This window comes from Bufo bufo, chromosome 2 (genome assembly GCF_905171765.1).
Source record: "Bufo bufo chromosome 2, aBufBuf1.1, whole genome shotgun sequence".
NCBI classification, from domain to species: domain Eukaryota; kingdom Metazoa; phylum Chordata; class Amphibia; order Anura; family Bufonidae; genus Bufo; species Bufo bufo.
The window spans coordinates 754,317,254-754,336,915 of record NC_053390.1 but is presented as its reverse complement, the minus strand read 5'-3'; positions in this window follow the sequence as shown (position 1 = coordinate 754,336,915).

Genomic DNA, 19,662 nt, shown 5'->3' with positions numbered 1-19,662 from the left:
AAGTGGCTCCGAGGGTGGGTTCCTGCACCCACAAATTCAAGGTACACAATTGTCCAGCCAGGGCACAGTTCTGGAGGCTGAGGAGGTGGAGGATGTGATGGAGGAGATGTAGGAGGAGGAAACATGTTCACAGCAGGGTGGCACTCAGACCAGCTCATGGCTATCACTGGTGCGTGGATGGGGGGATACAGAGGACACAGAAGATACACCTCCCACAGAGGACAGCTTTTCGTTGCCTCTGGGCAGCCTTGCACACATGAGCGATTACATGCTGCAGTGTCTCCACAACGACCGCCGAGTTGCCCACATTCTAACTTGTGCTGATTACTGGGTGGCCACGATTCTGGATCCCCGTTACAAGGACAATGTACCGTCCTTAAATCCGTCACTGGAGCGTGATCGTAAGATGCGCAAGTACAAGCGCACGATGGTAGACGCGCTGCTGGTTGCATTCCCACCTGACAGCGGGGGCACAGTGGAAGCACAAGGCGAAGGCAGAGGAAGAGGTCGCCAATGTAGCTGGGGCACCGCCAGCACCTCAGAAGGCAGGGTTAGTATGGCTGAAATGTGGAAAAGCTTTGTCAGCACGCCACAACAACTAGCACCACCAGCTGATATGGAACGTCTTAGCAGGAGGCAGCATTTCACCAACATGGTCGAGCAGTAAGGGTCTGCTCCCTTCAACTTCTGGGTTTTCAAATATGGCACATGGCCTGAGCTTGCCCTTTACGCTTTGGAGGTGCTGGCCTGCCCTGCATCCAGTGTATTATCTGAACGTGTGTTGAGCACGGCAGGGGGCGTCATCACAGACAAGAGCAGCCGCCTGTCCACAGCCAATGTGGACAAGCTCACGTTCATTAAAATGAACCAGGCTTGGATCCCACAAGACTTGTCTGTACCTTGTGCAGAATAGACATTTATACCACCATCAAACATACATTCTTGTACACAGGTCAAGTGCAATGATTCTTTGTTTTCTTTTTCTTTTTATTTGTCCCAATATTTGGGGGGCTACCTACCCCAATAAAAAAATAAAAAAATAAAAACATTGATGGCTACCTCCTCCTCCTCTATTGCTGCCTCCACCTATAACACCACATTCACCGCCTCCTCAACCTCCGACTCCATATCCACCTCCTTCTCTGAGTTGCAGGTTAATAATTTGTAATTTTTAGTTATTTTATGATATTTTAAGTTATTTCCATATCCACATTTGTTTGCAGAGCAGTTGCCATGCTCTTAAGCACATTTTACTGCCTTTTACATCCCTCTAGCCATTTCAAGGACTATTTTAGAGCCATTTTAATGCCAAAAAGTGCCAATTTTAGTGCCTTAAATTGAAAAAAAAATCTTATTTTCAATTGTCGGGTGACATTTTACAATTTTTGGCTTATACAAACCCCTGTTGTGCCTGGGTGACAGGGACCTAAATCTCTCAAAATCCTCTGTTCTATTGCTGGGTGACATGAACCCCTTTTTGCCGTGAATGAACCCCTGCTGTGCCTGAATGACAGGGGCCTAAATCTCTTTAAAAATCGTCTGTTCAATTGCTGGGTGACATGAACCCCCTTTTGCCGTGAATGAACCCCTGCTGTGCCTGGGTGACAGGGGCCTAAATCTCTCAAAATCCTCTGTTCTATTGCTGGGTGACATGAACCCCCTTTTGCCGTGAATAAACCCCTGCTGTGCCTGGGTGACAGGGGCCTAAATCTCCCAAAATCCTCTGTTCTATTGCTGGGTGACATGAACCCCCTTTTGCCGTGAATGAACCCCTGCTGTGCCTTGGTGACAGGGGCCTAATTCTACCAAAATCCTCTGTTCTATTGCTGGGTGACATGAACCCCCTTTTGCCGTGAATGAACCCCTGCAGTGCCTGGGTGACAGGGGCCTAAATCTCTCAAAATCCTCTGTTCTATTGCTGGGTGACATGAAACCCCTTTTGCCGTGAATGAACCCCTGCTGTGCTTGGGTGACAGGGGCCTAAATCTCTCAAAATCCTCTGTTGTATTGCTGGGTGACATGAACCCTATTTTGTATTGAATGAACCCCTGCAGTGCCTGGGTGACATGGACCTCGTTCTCTCAAAATCCTCTGTTCTATTGCTGGGTGACAAGATCCCCCTTTTGCCGTGAATGAACCCCTGCTGAGCCTGGGTGACAGGGGCCTAAATCTCTCAAAATCCTCTGTTCTATTGCTGGGTGACAAGAAGCCCCTTTTGCCGTGAATGAACCCCTGCTCTGCATTGCTGACAGGGAACTAAATTTAGTGAAAACATCTGTTACTGATCGGAAGATGCGCGACTACAAGCGCACGCTGCTGATGGCATTCCCACTTGACAGCGGGGGAACAGTGGAAGCACAAGGCGAAGGCAGAGGAGGAGGAAGAGGTCGCCAACACAGCTGGGGCACTGCCAGCACCTGCGAAGGCAGGGTTAGCATGGCCAAAATCTGGAAAAGCTTTGTCAGCCTTGGAGGTGCTGACCTGCCCTGCAGCCAGTGTATAGTGTGAACGTGTGTTTAGCATGGCAGAGAGCATTATCACAGGCCGCAGCCAATGTGGACAAGCTTACGTTTTTTAAAATGCACCAGGCATGGATCCCACAGGACTTGTCCGTACCTTGTGCAGAATAGACATTTATACCAGCCTTAACCATCCATTCTTGTACTCAAGTACACTTATTCTTTGTTTTATTTTGTTATATGTCCCAATTTAAAAATAAAAAATAACACAAATCAGTGTTGGCTACCTATTCCTCCTTCACCGCCGCTTACACCTCCACCGCCACGTCAACCTACACCGCCACATCCATCCATCCACCGCCTCCTCAACCTCCTACTCCTAGATCCAGATTGTTATTTTTAATTTTTCTGTATTTTATGTTATTTTAAAGGGGTTCTGCACTTTCATTTAACTGATGATCTATCCTCTGGATAGATCATCAGCTTCTGGTCGGACCCCCGCCGATCAGCTGTTTGAGAAGGCAGCGGCGCCCCAGCAGCGCCGCGGCCTTCTCACTGTTTACCGCCGGGCCGCTGGCCCACTGACGTCACGACTAGTATCAACTAGCGTGGGCGCAGCTAAACTCTGTTCACTTGAACAGCGGTAAACAGTGAGAAGGCCGCGGCGCTGCAGCAATGTTCGGGCATTTAATAAAGCTTGTTGAAAGGCTGCAGGACAGCCAATCAACAAGATTTTAAGCTGTGGGCACTTAGAAGCCATCACAGCCATGCCTAGTACTGGCATGTGACCAGGCCCAGCGCTATAATAAGGCAGACCAAGCGGCTGCCTTAGGGCGCAGAGGCGCCGAGCCAAGGGGGAAACGGAAAAACCTTTCATGGGTCCAAACATTGTAAGATAACTATCTGTATATAACGGGGGCCACAGCAGGCGAAAGGAGTGGCTCCCAGGAATAATAGTAAGTGCAGGGAGATCCCTGGGTGCCGCGCTACATATTCAGATAGGCAAAGAGAGAGTATAGGCGTGCTCAAACCCTGTCACACCAGGCACGGACCACGCCAAGAACCACAGCGTTACTTGAGTAAAAAGAGAAAAAGGTCCAGCTCAGTTAAAATGTTACCTTTTTTTCTTTTTACATATACAGATAGTTATCTCACAATAGAGGGGGAGAAATGCGACATGGGGGGATCATGATGTGCCATTGTCACGAGGGTATCAAGAGCCACGTCTGACTCCGTTATACCCGGGGTCAGGAGGTCGCAGCGGGTGGCTGCACGCTCTATATCTAAAGATCACGTTGTTTCTTAGTGATTGTTTTCTGTGTTTGCCTTGCTATCCTTTTTGTCTCAATCAGGGATCCGTAGCTTCTCCTCCTCAGCTGTTTCTTGTCTGCCACTCCCAACCTCCTTATATTCTCCCCTCACACTTCTCTAGTTGCCAGTTATAGAGCTTCCTGCATGGACATCTATACTGACCCACTGGAGTTGTGAATCCTGGTTGTCGTTCCAGAGTGCTACCCTCCGGATCCCTGTTGGGCTTCTTGTTGTCTCCTGTTGTCGCCCACCTGGGATTATATGTTGAGTTTGTATTGTCTGTCCTTCCCTTGGTGTTTTCCTTTAGAGCTAGTGGTGCGGACTAGTGTTCCCACCGCCCTGTTCACTATCTAGGGCTCAGCTTAGGGAAAGCCAGGGCTTTAGGCACGTGATCGGCGTACGGGTGAGGAACCCGTCTAGGGACGTCATGGCAGCCAGGTGCCAGCCGCTAGGTGAGTCAGGGGTCACCACCTTCCCTCTCACTTGGGCAGGGCCTTCCTTGTTCCCTCCCTCTGCGTCACGTATGTGATAGTCACGCCGACCATGATAGCCATGGGGGGAAGAAATGTGACACGAAGGGGGTGATGTAAAAAGGAGGAGGTGATAAATCTGACATAGGGGGAGAAATGTGACATGGGGGGAGGTCATGTGACAGGAGGGGGGCGCCAAAATTTAGCTTTGCTTGTGTTTGCAAATCCTTGCACCGGCCCTGCATGTGACCCAGCCTCTATACAAGCTGTATCGCCAGGGGAGGGCTGGCAGCCTTAGTCCTGGGGGGCAAATCCAGTCAAGTGGCCCATTTTTAGCCCCGCCCATTATTAAAAGCCCCTCCTACATTTAATAGGCCCCTCCCAACACACACTATACAGCTGACATTCTATAGTTGAGGCCTGTCTACACATCATACGGAGAGGGGAGGGTCTGTCCTGGCTGCACTGCCTGCTTATATAACAAGCTACAGCCAGGAAGCTCCTCCGCTCTCCTCCCTCCCCTGATCCTGCTCAAGGCTTGTGGTTCCCCCCCCCCACCATCTGCCACCCGCCCGTGGCCTGCTGCCCCCTTTCGTCGTCCTCACCCAGCTCTGAATCCTCCTTCTGCAAATGGCAGGGGGGGATCCGGAGCATCTCCTCTCCTACATAGCGCCCCATACCTCTTACATCCAGTGATGTCACCTTTGATGTAGACGTTCTCTTTCCTCATCTTCTCCATTCAGACCAGACCGCCATGTTGATTTTTCTGCCATCTCCCGTCTCTGCAGAGATTGAGAAACAGACATTAGTTTCCTGCCACCCCCAATACTATACTGCAGAAACAGTCCCCCTGGAAATACTACTACCACACAGATAGTGCCCCCAATACTATACTGCAGAAACAGTACCCCTGGGAATACTACTACCACACAGATAGTGCCCCCTTAAACAATTATTGGCACACAGTGCTCTAAAAAATAACTGCGCTCAGACACTAATAGTATAAAGATAATGTCCCCCAAAAATAATTGTGCTAAGCTGATACTATGCCAGGGTGCCCCCAAAGTAACAGTGCCCCCCAAAATCCCACCAATAGAAATAATTCTCTGCCAGAGCACACTTAGTAGTAATAATGCCCCTATAGTGCCCTAGTAATCATGTTCCTCATAGCCCCCCAGTAGTAGTAAAGCTCCCCATAATACCCCCTAGTAGTAATAATTTTCCCTATAATATGACAGTACATGAAATACCCCCGCTTAGTGCCCGCAGTTGAGCTAATGTCCCCATAATGTATGCCAGTATAAAATACCCCTATATAGTGCCCCAGTAAATGCACTCATACTGCTCCTCTCCCCCTTCCCCATAGTGTCCCCCATAATATGCCAGTAAAAAAATGCCCCTTAGTACCCCCAGCAGATGCCCCTATAGTGCTCCTCTACCCCACAATGTGCCAGTAAAAAAATTCCCCTTCTTAGTGCCACCATATGCCCCAATAGTGCTCCACTCCCCCATAGTGCCCCCAAATAATGCCCCATAGTGCCGCTCTCATCTATAGTGCCTGCCATAATGTGCCAGTAAAAAATACCCCCTTAGTGCTACCAAATGCCATAGTGCCCCCCAGAATGTGCCAATAATAATAAAAAAAAGCCCCTTTAGAGCCCCCAGATACCCCCATAGTGCTCCTCTCCCCCATGGTGCCCCCCCATAATGTGCCAGCAAGAAATGCCCCCATAGTGCCAGCTCCTCCAATAGTGCCAGCTCCCCTCATAGTGCCAGCTCCCCCCCATAGTGCCAGCTCCCCCCCATAGTCCCAGCCCCCCCATAGTGCCAGCCCCCCTATAGTGCCATCCCCCTCATAGTGCCATCCCCCTCATAGTGCCACCCCCCTCATAGTTCCAGCCCCCCCAAAGTGCCAGCCCCCCCATAGTGCTAGCTCCCCCATAGTGCCAGCCCCCCCTATAGTGCCATCTCCCCCTATAGTGCAAGCCCCCCCCATAGTGCCAGCCCCCTTATAGTGCCAGCCCCCTTATAGTGCCAGCCCCCCCATAGTGTCAGCCCCCCCATAGTGTCAGCCCCCCATAGTGCCAGCTCCCCCATAGTTCCAGCTCCCCCATAGTTCCAGCTTCCCCATAGTTCCAGCCCCCCTATAGTGCCAGCTCCCCCTATAGTGCCCCCCCAAAGTGCCAGATCCCCCAAAGTGCCAGATCCCCCCCATAGTGCCAGCCCCCCTATAGTGCAAGCCCCCCTATAGTGCCAGATCCCCCCATAGTGCCAGATCCCCCCCATAGTGCCAGCTCCCCCTATAGTGCCTCCCCATAGTGCTAGCTCCCCCAAAGTGCCAGATCCCCCCCCATAGTGCCAAATCCCCCCCATAGTGCCAGATCCCCCTCATAGTGCTAGCCCCCCCTATAGTGCAAGACCCCCCCATAGTGCCAGATCCCCCCCATAGTGCCAGATCCCCCCCCATAGTGCCAGATCCACCCCCCCACATAGTGCCAGATCCACCATCCCCATAGTGCCAGCCCCCCGCAAAGAACAAAAAAAACAAAAACACTAATACTTACCTCCATCAGCAGCAATGCAAGCCTCTTCTGGCCTGTGTCCCTGCTGTGTGCTGCCGGGCTCAGGCGTCACGATGATAATGACGTCATCGCGCTGCCTGAGCCGGCCTCTGATAGGCTGCAGGCATTAGTGCATTAGTGCCTGCGGCCTATCAGAAGAACAGGGGAGGGACACAGCAGCACACAGTACGGCCGCAATGACATCCAGGGCCGCGCCTGAAGAATAATAAAAAAATATACATTTTAATTTTTTTTAAGACGGGCGGCCCAGCAGCCGTTTATTGAGGGCGGCCTGGGGGGCAATTGCCTCCCTGCCCCCCGCCCAGCCCGCCCCTGTGTATCACACTGTAGCACTGTCGTGTAGCACTGCCCATCAGCTCTGAGTAGTGCAGGGACAGGAAGCAGGCAGCTGAAGTGATGGAAAGTGTTAGGAATCTCATCAATTTATTCTGTTGGTAACTAGTGATGAGCGGCAGGGGCAATATTCAAATTCACAATATTTCGCAAATATTTGGGCGAATATTCGTCATAAATTTGTGAATTCGCCATTATTTTCTTGATTGTGAAAATCGGCAATGTACAGTCATGTGAAAAAATTAGGACACCCTTTGAAAGCATGTGTTTTTTTGTAACATTTTTAATAAATGGTTATTTCATCTCCGTTTCAACAATACAGAGAGATTAAAGTAATCCGACTAAACAAAGAAAACTGAAGAAAAGTCTTTTCAAGATCTTCTGTAAATGTCATTCTACAAAAATGCCTATTCTAACTGAGGAAAAAGATAGGACACCCTTGCCCCTAATAGCGAGTGTTACCTCCTTTGGCTGAAATAACTGCAGTGAGACGGTTCTTGTAGCCATCTACCAGTCTTCGACATCGGTCTGAGGAAATTTTACCCCAATCCTCAATGCAGAACTTTTTCAGCTGTGAGATGTTTGAGGGGTTTCTTGCACGTACAGCCCTTTTCAAGTCACCCCACAGCATCTCAATGGGATTCAAATCTGGACTTTGACTTGGCCATTCCAGGACTCTCCATTTCTTCTTTTTCAGCCAATCTTTGGTTGATTTACTAGTATGTTTTGGGTCATTGTCATATTGCATGGTCCAGTTCCGCTTCAGCTTTAATTTTCTAACTGATGGTCTCACATGTTCTTCAAGCACCTTCTGATACACAGTAGAATTCATCGTGGATTCTATGATGGTGAGCTGACCAGGTCCTGCTGCAGCAAAGCAGCCCCAAACCATGACACTTCCACCTCCATGCTTCACAGTTGGTATGAGGTTCTTTTCTTGGAATGCTGTGTTTGGTTTACGCCAAACATGTCCTCTGCTGTTGTGTCCAAATAATTCAATTTTGGACTCATCTGTCCAAAGAACATTATTCCAGAAGTCCTGGTCTTTGTCAACTTTATCGCTGGCAAATGTCAGTCTGGCCTCGATGTTTCTCTTGGAAAGCAAAGGTTTCCTCCTTGCACACCTCCCATGCAAGTTAAACTTGTACAGTCTCTTTCTGATTGTAGAGGCATGTACTTCTACATCAACAGTAGCCAGAGCCTGCTGTAGTTCTCGAGATGACACTTTAGGGTTTTTGGATACCTCTTTTAGCATCTTGCGGTCTGCTCTTGGGGTGAACTTGCTGGGGCGACCAGTCCTGGGCATGTTGGCAGTTGTTTTGAAAGCCCTCCACTTGTAGACTATCTTCCGGACAGTGGAATGGCTGATTTCAAAATCTTTTGAGATCTTTTTAAATCCCTTCCCAGACTCATAGGCTGCTACAATCTTTTTTCTGAAGTCCTCTGACAGCTCTTTTGCTCTCACCATGGTGCTCACTCTCACTTCAACAGTCAGGAGCACACCAAACTAAATGTCTGAGGTTTAAATAGGGCAAGCCTCATTCAACATGCAGAGTAACGATCTACTAATTATGTGCACCTGGTGTGATATACCTGTGTGAGATCTGAGCCAATTTAAGAGGGAATACATGTGAGGGTGTCCTATCTTTTTCCTCAGTTAGAATAGGCATTTTTGTAGAATGACATTTACAGAAGATCTTGAAAAGACTTTTCTTCAGTTTTCTTTGTTTAGTTGGATTACTTTAATCTCTCTGTATTGTTGAAACGGAGATGAAATAACCATTTATTAAAAATGTTACAAAAAACCAAATGCTTTCAAAGGGTGTCCTAATTTTTTCACATGACTGTAATTTGCGAGTATTGAGAGCGCAATTCAAGCGTGGGTCACTTTTGCTACATTTTTTAAGCTGCTAGAAGTTTCCTGAGACTGGAGAAAATGGTTGGCACGACATTACAATAGCTTTATATGCAGATAGAGTGCTCCAATATATTCGCGATTGCGCAAATCTGCAATTAATGATGCAAATATTTTGGCGCAGTACGTGCAACTGCACATTTTAACACGTCTGACTACATATTACTGATTGGTGCACTAAGTATTGTTGTGAACTTGTGACATCACAGCACTATATCTGTAGCATGTATGTATGGACAGCAGAACCTATCACACTACCTAACACCCTGCACTGGAACCTATCAGCTACACTATGTCAGGATATAACCTACACTGACTCTCCCACTATCTGTATTATATATATAAGCTATCTAACTAACTAACTAACTAACTAACTAACTATCTAATGTAATGAAACAGTAAAGCACAGAGCACAGCAATAACACTGCTGTCTCTCTCAGAACTGCAAAAAAAAAACCGCAGAAAATGGCTGCTGGGGAGAAAAGGCAGAACCTGTGGAGAGGTGAGATCCTGCCTACAACAACAGACAGCAAGGAAAAATAGAAAGACCTGTCAGATAGACTCACGTGCTGCAAGTCTATCTGATCTTCTCAGACTTCTCACAGGGCAGGCAGTGACAGCTGGTAGACGTGCTGCTGATAACATTCTCCCTTGACAGCGGGGGCTCAGTGGAAGCACAAGGGGAAAACAGAGGAGGAAGAAGTCGCCAACGCAGCTGGGTCACCGCTAGCACCTCAGAAGAGAGGGTTAGCATGGCCAAAATATGGAAAAGCTTTTTCAGCACGCCACAACAACCAGCACCACCAGCTGATACGGAACGTCTCAGCAGGAGGTAGCATTTCAGCAACATATTGGAACAGTACACGTACTGACTGATGGGTCTGCCCCATTCAACTTCTGGGTCTCCAAATTGGGCACAAGGCCTGCCCTTTACGCCTTGGAGGTGCTGGCCTGCCATGTGGCCAGTGTATTGTGCGAACGTGTATTTAGCATGGCAGGGGGGTTGATTACAGACAAGCGCAGCCACCTGTTCACAGCCAACGTGGACAAGCTCACGTTCATTAAAATGAACCAGGCATGGATCCCACAGGACTTGTCTATACCTTGTGCTGAATAGACAAGTATACCGGCTGCACCCAGCCATTGTTATACTCCAGCGCGCTTTCTCTTTGTGTGCTCTTTTTCATTTCCCAATGTTTTGGGGTCTTTTTGGGGTCTTTTTATAAAAAATAAATATATAAATAAAGGAAAAAACAAAACAAAAAAAATAAATCATACTTGGCTATCTCCTCCTCCTCCACCGCCGCTTGTACACCGCCACATCTACCGCCTCCTCAACCTCCTACTCCACTTTGACCTCCACCTCCTAGTTCAAGATTATTTTTATTTTATATTTTTTATATTCTGTTATTTTAAGTAATTTCCCTATCCACATTTGTTTGCAGGGCAATTGTCCTGCTCTTACCCCCATTTTGCTTCCTTTTACAGCCCTCTAGCCCTTACTATGACAATTTTACAGCCATTTTAGTGCACTTCAATGGGGTTCAGGTTCAAGTCGAGTCAAGTTCGGGTCCTTAACCCGAACTTTGACCCAAAGTTTGGCCGAACCCTGGCGAACTCGAACATCCACGGATTCTCTCATCTCTACTGATAATGCTTCTGTACATGAAATAATTTTTAACAGCATAATATTGTAAAATAAATGAAGAACTGTGCTGGTTTCATTGCATGAGATCAGGCCGAGCTGGTGCTTATTAACTGGTTTATTGTTAATCGAAACCCATCTTGAGCACCTCCTGTATTGTCCATAGGCTCAATTTCAGCTCTTCTTATTCGGATAAGCATGTAGTTTGCTACTCAATTCTGCATTTTACTTTTTCAGCGTGTTGCAATCTCCAAATGTAAAAAGCATATTGGTGCTTATTCTTACGTAGCTTTCCTTCCAGGCTGAATTCTGTCACAGGCAGACGTTATGAAATGACTTATGAATATTGGCACTGACCAATGCCAAGAGGATTAAAATGACTCTGACTGCAGCCGCATTCTATTTGTGAAGCTCCAATATTAGTCATTGCTGGATGAATTCCCATACTCACCGGTCCAGCATATTTATAAAACTGGCTTTTTTTTTTTTGTTGCTGTCTGATCCCTTTAATATAATAGATATCGATTAATGTGCTCCTGGATTCTTCATTATTTATATTATACTGAGAAATATAAGAATAGGAAATCTGTGGTTTTCATGTAAAAGTGTATCTCATTCATTGTAAGAGCTCTTTCACACGAGCGGATCCCGTGCGGGTAATCCGCTGCGTTAAAGAGTGCCAAGCCCCGCTCTGGACAGCAGAGACATGGAGCGTTAACATGATTGATAATGCTCCGTGCCTCTCTGTGATCTTTTTACTACAAAAACCCAGTGACAACTTTATCTCACTGGGATTTTGTAGTAAAAAGATCACAGAGAGGCAAGGAGCATTATCAATCATGTTAATGCTCCGTGTCTCTGCTGTCCGGAACGGGGCTTGGCTCTCTTTCACGCAGCGGATTATCCGCACGGCATCCGCTCGTGTGAAAGAGCCCTAAATGTAGGTAAACTGTACTGCAGCTCATGCAGAACGATGATTCACTGACAATGTCCTACCCAACAACACATCACTATGTAAAGCTTTTTGCTGTTTTGAGCATACAGTACATGTTTTTTTTTTTTTTTACGACATTTTACACAAATCTACTAGGGCTCTTGACATTTAGAAAGTCACTGAAATACTGATAGCATTTCTGATAATGAAGAATAGGGGAGTTTAAGCAGCGAAAGTCTTAAACTGGATGACTGCAGGAAAACGGACAATGATTAAAATAATAAGGTCTAAACAGACAAAGAGATTTTGCAGGACTAGAAAATTGTTGGCCATTGATATCAGAACAGTGGGGGTCCTGAAGCATCCCACTACCCTCGTGGGTACTGCAAAATTGTTGTACTGTACTTTAAATCCCTTTTATATAGCCTGTTGTTAAGCTGCAATATGTTCTTAAGCATGAGCTTACCACTAGGGCGAGATAACACCTCCCATATACAGTACAGACCAAAAGTTTGGACACACCTTCTCATTCAAAGAGTTTTCGTTATTTTCATGACTATGAAAATTGTAGATTCACACTGAAGGCATCAAAACTATGAATTAACACATGTGGAATTATATACATAACAAACAAGTGTGAAACAACTGAAAATATGTCATATTCTAGGTTCTTCAAAGTAGCCACCTTTTGCTTTGATTACTGCTTTGCACACTCTTGGCATTCTCTTGATGAGCTTCAAGAGGTAGTCCCCTGAAATGGTTTTCACTTCACAGGTGTGCCCTGTCAGGTTTAATAAGTGGGATTTCTTGCCTTATAAATGGGGTTGGGACCATCAGTGGCGTTGAGGAGAAGTCAGGTGGATACACAGCTGATAGTCCTACTGAATGGACTGTTAGAATTTGTATTATGGCAAGAAAAAAGCAGCTAAGTAAAGAAAAACGAGTGGCCATCATTACTTTAAGAAATGAAGGTAAGTCAGTCAGCCGAAAAATTGGGAAAACTTTGAAAGTAAGGGCTATTTGACCATGATGGAGAGTGATGGGGTGCTGCGCCAGATGACCTGGCCTCCACAGTCACCGGACCTGAACCCAATCGAGATGGTTTGGCGTGAGCTGGACCGCAGAGTGAAGGCAAAAGGGCCAACAAGTGCTAAGCATCTCTGGGAACTCCTTCAAGACTGTTGGAAGACCATTTCAGGGGACTACCTCTTGAAGCTCATCAAGAGAATGCCAAAAGTGTGTGCAAAGCAGTAATCAAAGCAAAGGGTGGCTACTTTGAAGAACCTAGAATATGACATATTTTCAGTTGTTTCACACTTGTTTGTTATGTATATAATTCCACATGTGTTAATTCATAGTTTTGATGCCTTCATAGTCATGAAAATAAAGAAAACTCTTTGAATGAGAAGGTGTGTCCAAACTTTTGGTCTGTACTGTATATAGTCCAGCTCAGGCCTAGCCAGTTGAGTCTAGTTTGCAGACCAGACAAGTTCCTGTTGAGTCTAGTTTCCAGATAATTTCCTGTTGAGACTTGATGGCAGTCGAGCACAGTGTAGCAGTGTATGCAGCCTGTTATCCTCATTGTCTCAGCTATATCTCAGCCCAGAGCTGAAGTACTTCATCTATCCAGAATACTACTGTAAGGAGACCCCCAAAGGGTTATTGGACACCTCTTCTGAGTGCCTCAGGACCTTTGGACTCCACCGTGAAGGGTATCTTAGCCTTTGGCTACTTCACAAGCCTGAATAAGGAAAACCAGCACCATTCCTGAGCTCTACTAACAGTAAGGCTTCCATCTCCTTATCTGATATTTAGAGAGGGACATCTTACACCTGCAGCAGAGGACTAGCAGCAGGTTTATCTCTGTATTGAGACTGTTAAATGCATTGGATGAACTGTTATCAAAAGTCATCTTCAGTAAAGTTCAACTTTGAGTTTACCCTGCTTGCCTCAGACTCAATTCCTCTATTAACACTATAGTAAATGGTTGTACCTCCATATAAAAGGTACTGGCGTCACGATTACAAGGGACATTGCCACTGGCACATTAATACAGACCACCAAGGGCACCTCAAACCCACATCTGGCCAGTGTCCCTTACACCAGAGTGTGCCCCAGAGAATCCTTGTGCCGTTCTCCTTTTCACTTATGCGAGCCTGCCCAGGGACGACATAACCGTGAGTAACCATAACTGTATTAACCTCGGCCCACCTATTGCTCGCACCGTGACCTCACACATAATTCCCCTGCAAGGTCTGGCACTCCGCAGTCCTACCCTTGGCACTACCGCCAATTAGCTGTTTGACGGGACCATGGTGTTCAGGGGAATCCCACTGAATCTCATTGCTTCATATGCCTGCACACAATACATTTAGAATGCAGAAGTAACCAGTTATTTCAGTAACACATATAAAATCTAATTTTCTATCAAAGCTTAGATACAACAGAGCTGACTCAGATAACTTTATCAGGCACATTAATTTATACCGCTTCTTAGTACATCAGTGTGACACCGCAATATTGTTTGTTCTGTATTCTTCAACACAGTACAGAAAAGTGGCAGGTAGCATTAGGAAATTAGTTACAACTTGAACGTTACATCCCACGTGTCCGGAGATTAGTATGTGTTATCATCAGACTCCAAAGAACTTCTGAGATCTTAAAGGGGTTGTCCGTTTATCCTATATTGATGACCAATCCTCAGGATAGGTTATCAATATCAGATCAGCGGAGGTCCGACTGCATGCAGGACTGCCTATGAACTGTATGAAGAGAAAGCAGTACCCATTATCTGTCTACATGCAGGGAGTCATCCCATTGAAGTGAATGGGACAGAGGCAGTGTCGGACTGGGGTGCCTATGGCCCACCAGTAAAATTAATTCTGTGGGCCCACTGTAAAGCTACATTCAAATATTACCTGTCCACACTATCCAGTTTTTTATATGAACATGGGAAATGTACTTTATAGCATCTCAGCCAGCCTATCTATATGTTAATCTACTGTGCCATGTGCCAGTTGAGCAGGGGGTGGGGGACTAGGGGCCCACTATGCCAGGGGTCCACCGGGGGATTCACCTCTTCGCCTGTCCAAGCCTGGACAGAGGAGCTATAATTACACTGCTTTCTGCTGCAATGTCAAGGGTGAGCAGCTGAACAGTGAAGAGAATGATCGGGGGGGGGGGGGGGGGGGAGCGGGGCAGTCTGGCATCTGCCAATCTGAAATTGATGACCTATACTGAGGATAATTTGCGGAACGGTACGGACAGCCGTTGATATAACTGCCTATTCTTGTCAGCAAAACGGACAAGAATAGGACACGTTATATATATTTTTTTGCGGGGCCACGACATGGAGCAACGGATGCGGATACCACACGGATCTTTTGCGGCCCCATTGAAGTGAATGGGTCTGCATCCGAGCCGCAAAAAACTGTCGCTCGGATGCGGACCAAAACAACGGCCGTGTGCATGAGGCCTAATGCAGTTTGGACGTAGAGGTTATACTTACCCCGCTCCCAGCCACCCGCGTCGCTCCTGCTCCCCGCATGGCCGCCACTGCATGTACCCGTCGTGTGGATCAAAGCATCAGGCGACGGGGGGAGCAGCCAATAGCAGGCCGCGATGGGGACAAGCCTCCCTAGCATCGCAGGTGATACAGCGGCGGCCGTGCGGGGAGCAGTAGCAACGCAGGTGCTGGGGAGCGGGGTAAGAATACCCTATATGAGGGGCAGGGGCATTGGGGGAGTCATTATAGTAGTTGGATGACCACTTTAAGGCAAGTTCAGTGCCTTAAACCTATAAACTCTACTGACATTCCAGCTGTAATTGAATGGAGTATTTTAGATCCCATTGACATACTGTACAAAAAATGTTGGATAGCCCCTTTGAGGGCGATGAACACCTTCAGGGGCAATTATTTTTATTATATTTTTTTACTCATTTTGGGCATTAGGTATTTTTTTTAGTCGGTCTTTATTAAAATCTTTCAACATTTTTTTTTTTTTTCTACAGCTTTCACTTTCTGTGTATCTGCAGACGATTTCATTTTGCTTTACAGTGAATCAGTCAAGGAATTGCTCTGATCACACAATCTGTAGCTCTTAGCTCTGAACTCCGGACACGTCATAAACACTTAATATAGCTAGGTTCTTCTCAAACTGATAAGAGTATGCGTTAAATGAGTGTGTATGAGCTGCTAGGAGTTCAGAAATAAGGACTACACATTGAGCTGTCAGAGCTTTCTGATGAATTCACTATAACACAGAAATAAATGGTGTGGAGATACACTGAATGTGAAAACTAGTAAAATACTGTGATAAAACATGTCCCAAAGGTGTGCATAGCCTTTAAGATGTATGTGCCAGAGAGGCAGCTAGTGTGGTTGCCATAACATAAAACCTACAATGTGTATGCATGTATATACAGTACAGACCAAAAGTTTGGACACACCTTCTCATTCAAAGAGTTTTCTTTATTTTCATTACTATGAAGGCATCAAAACTATGAATTAACACATGTGGAATTATATACATAACAAACAAGTGTGAAACAACTGAAAATATGTCATATTCTAGGTTCTTCAAAGTACCTTTTGCTTTGATTACTGCTTTGCACACTCTTGGCATTCTCTTAATGAGCTTCAAGAGGTAGTCCCCTGAAATGGTCTTCCAACAGTCTTGAAGGAGTTCCCAGAGATGCTTAGCACTTGTTGGCCCTTTTGCCTTCACTCTGCGGTCCAGCTCACCCCAAACCATCTCGATTGGGTTCAGGTCCGGTGACTGTGAAGGCCAGGTCATCTGGCGCAGCACCCCATCACTCTCCTTCATGGTCAAATAGCCCTTACTTTCAAAGTTTTCCCAATTTTTCGGCTGACTGACTGACCTTCATTTCTTAAAGTAATGATGGCCACTCGTTTTTCTTTACTTAGCTGCTTTTTTCTTGCCATAATACAAATTCTAACAGTCTATTCAGTAGGACTATCAGCTGTGTATCCACCTGACTTCTCCTCAACGCAACTGATGGTCCCAACCCCATTTATAAGGCAAGAAATCCCACTTATTAAACCTGACAGGGCACACCTGTGAAGTGAAAACCATTTCAGGTGACTACCTCTTGAAGCTCATCAAGAGAATGCCAAGAGTGTGCAAAGCAGTAATCAAAGCAAAAGGTGGCTACTTCGAAGAACCTAGAATATGACATATTTTCAGTTGTTTCACACTTGTTTGTTATGTATATAATTCCACATGTGTTAATTCATAGTTTTGATGCCTTCAGTGTGAATCTCCAATTTTCATGGTCATGAAAATAAAGAAAACTCTTTGAATGAGAAGGTGTGTCCAAACTTTTGGTCTGTACTGTATATATACCAAAAGTTTGGACACACCTTCTCATTCAAAGAGTTTTCTTTATTTTCATGACTATGAAAATTGTAGATTCACACTGAAGGCATCAAAACTATGAATTAACACATGTGGAATTATATACATAACAAACAAATGTGAAACAACTGAAAATATGTCATATTCTAGGTTCTTCAAAGTAGCCACCTTTTGCTTTGATTACTGCTTTGCACACTCTTGGCATTCTCTTGATGACCTTCAAAAGAAGTCCCCTGAAATGGTTTTCACTTCACAGGTGTGCCCTGTCAGGTTTAATAAGTGGGATTTCTTGCCTTATAAATGGGGTTGGGACCATCAGTTGCGTTGAGGAGAAGTCAGGTGGATACACAGCTGATAGTCCTACTGAATAGACTGTTAGCTGCTTTTTTCTTGCCATAATACAAATTCTAAGTAAAGAAAAACGAGTGGCCATCATTACTTTAAGAAATTAACGTCAGTCAGTCAGCCGAAAAATTGGGAAAACTTTGAAAGTAAGGGCTATTTGACCATGAAGGAGAGTGATGGGGTGCTGCGCCAGATGACCTGGCCTCCACAGTCACCGGACCTGAACCCAATCGAGATGGTTTGGGGTGAGCTGGACCGCAGAGTGAAGGCAAAAGGGCCAACAAGTGCTAAGCATCTCTGGGAACTCCTTCAAGACTGTTGGAAGACCATTTCAGGGGACTACCTGGAAGCTCATCAAGAGAATACCAAGAGTGTGCAAAGCAGTAATCAAAGCAAAAGGTGGCTACTTTGAAGAACCTAGAATATGAAATATTTTCAGTTGTTTCACACTTGTTTGTTATGGATATAATTCCACATGTGTTAATTCATAGTTTTGATGCCTTTATAGTCATGAAAATAAAGAAAACTCTTTGAATGACAAGGTGTGTATATATATATACTGTGAAACACGATGGCGGCACCGGACGAATAAAGATGGCGGGTGCTAGGTCCAAGGGTATAGCTGCTTACCCAATATTATAGACAGGAAACCGGACAGCACTCCAGATAAAAACTAGTGGTTTATTCACCCATGTGGTGTAGGCAACGTTTCAACTCATACAAAGAAAAAGGCTCTTTGTATGAGCTGAAACGTTGCCTACACCACATGGGTGAATAAACCACAATTTTTTATCTGGAGTGCTGTCCGGTTTCCTGTCTATATATATATATATATATATTTATATATATATATATATATATATATTGTGACACAGTAAGAGATTTGGTCTGGGAAAACAGGTATTTTCCTCCCACCATGTGCAGCCAGGTGAGGTCGAATACCAGACCGGATTTTAAGTGCTGATCCGGGTTTTGGCAGCACCTGGCTGTCCTTAAATAGGCAGCTGGGCTCAGAAGCCATGTCTGTGTGCTGGGATCTGAGGCCTGTGCTGGTCTGGAGAACTGAGACCCATGTGTTAGGGGAACAGGCTGCCTAAAGCCTGTATTTGGACTTTCTGAGGCAGAACTGCCACCAAGGTGACTTTTGTTATATTAACTTGCCATTGGGTGCGAAGTAACACCAACACTGCAAAAGTGACATTTTGGTTTTGGCACCATGGGTGAATAAGCACTGAAGTTTGAATTACGAACTTGTATTTTGCTTCTGTACTGCGCCTGCTTATCCTAACTACCAGAGCGAATCCCCACAATTGGTAGAGGATGCGGGCAAGCGCAGAGAGGCAGGTGTGAGCGCCAAAATATAGTTGTTGTTTTGTTTTCTGCCGAGCACGGTTGTATGTCTTGCATTAAACCCGCTAAATTTCAACCCGTGACAAAATGGAGGCGGTAATGAAGGCCCTCGTGGAGGCTAACAAACAGCAGCAAGAAACAAATCTGCAACAGTGGGAGACTAACAGGCAGCAGCAAGAAACAAACCAGCTGCTGCTACAACACGTGATGGCTTTGCAGACGGCAAGAGCAACCCCGAGCGTCCACGATGCCCGGAAAGCGGTCCGTATGGCGATCCAAAGGATGACACCCGCAGATGACATCGAAACCTACCTGGCGATGTACGAGAAGGTGGCCACAAGGGAGAAGCTACCTCGAGACCAGTGGGCTGAGGTCATCGCTCCGTTCCTGGCATCCAATTCCCAGCGGGTCTATTTCGACTTGCCGGACCATCAAGCGGCCGACTACCAGAAAATCAAGGGTGAGATTCTGGCAAGACTGAGGGTGAATGTGTTGGTCCGGGCCCAGCGGGTGCATCAGTTGGGGTTGATGTGCTGAGTCCCACTGCTATGCTGGATCGTCTGTTAGCCAATATGTTCTGGATCGGTCAGGTGCTGGAAATGCCCTTGAGATGGTGGACCTGGTGGAACGCTATGAAGCTACCAGGAATCTAAAGGAGGGTTCTGTTGGGAGGGGGGGTCGGCAAACCCCGGAAATCTCCAACCCAGGGTCGGAGATTTGAGCCAATTAAACCTGCCCGGGATGTACCCACAGAGGACCTGGCTCCGATAGTCTGCTAGCGGTGTCAGGAGCCTGGCTATGTAATGAAAGACTGTCCCCATTGGGTTGAACCCATGGACACTAACTATGGCTACCGTCAGTCGCTATATGCCAGGAGGCTGTGTGCAACAGGTACCCCAGAGTCTCTAGATCACTTGTGCCAGGTGGAAGTGGGAGACAC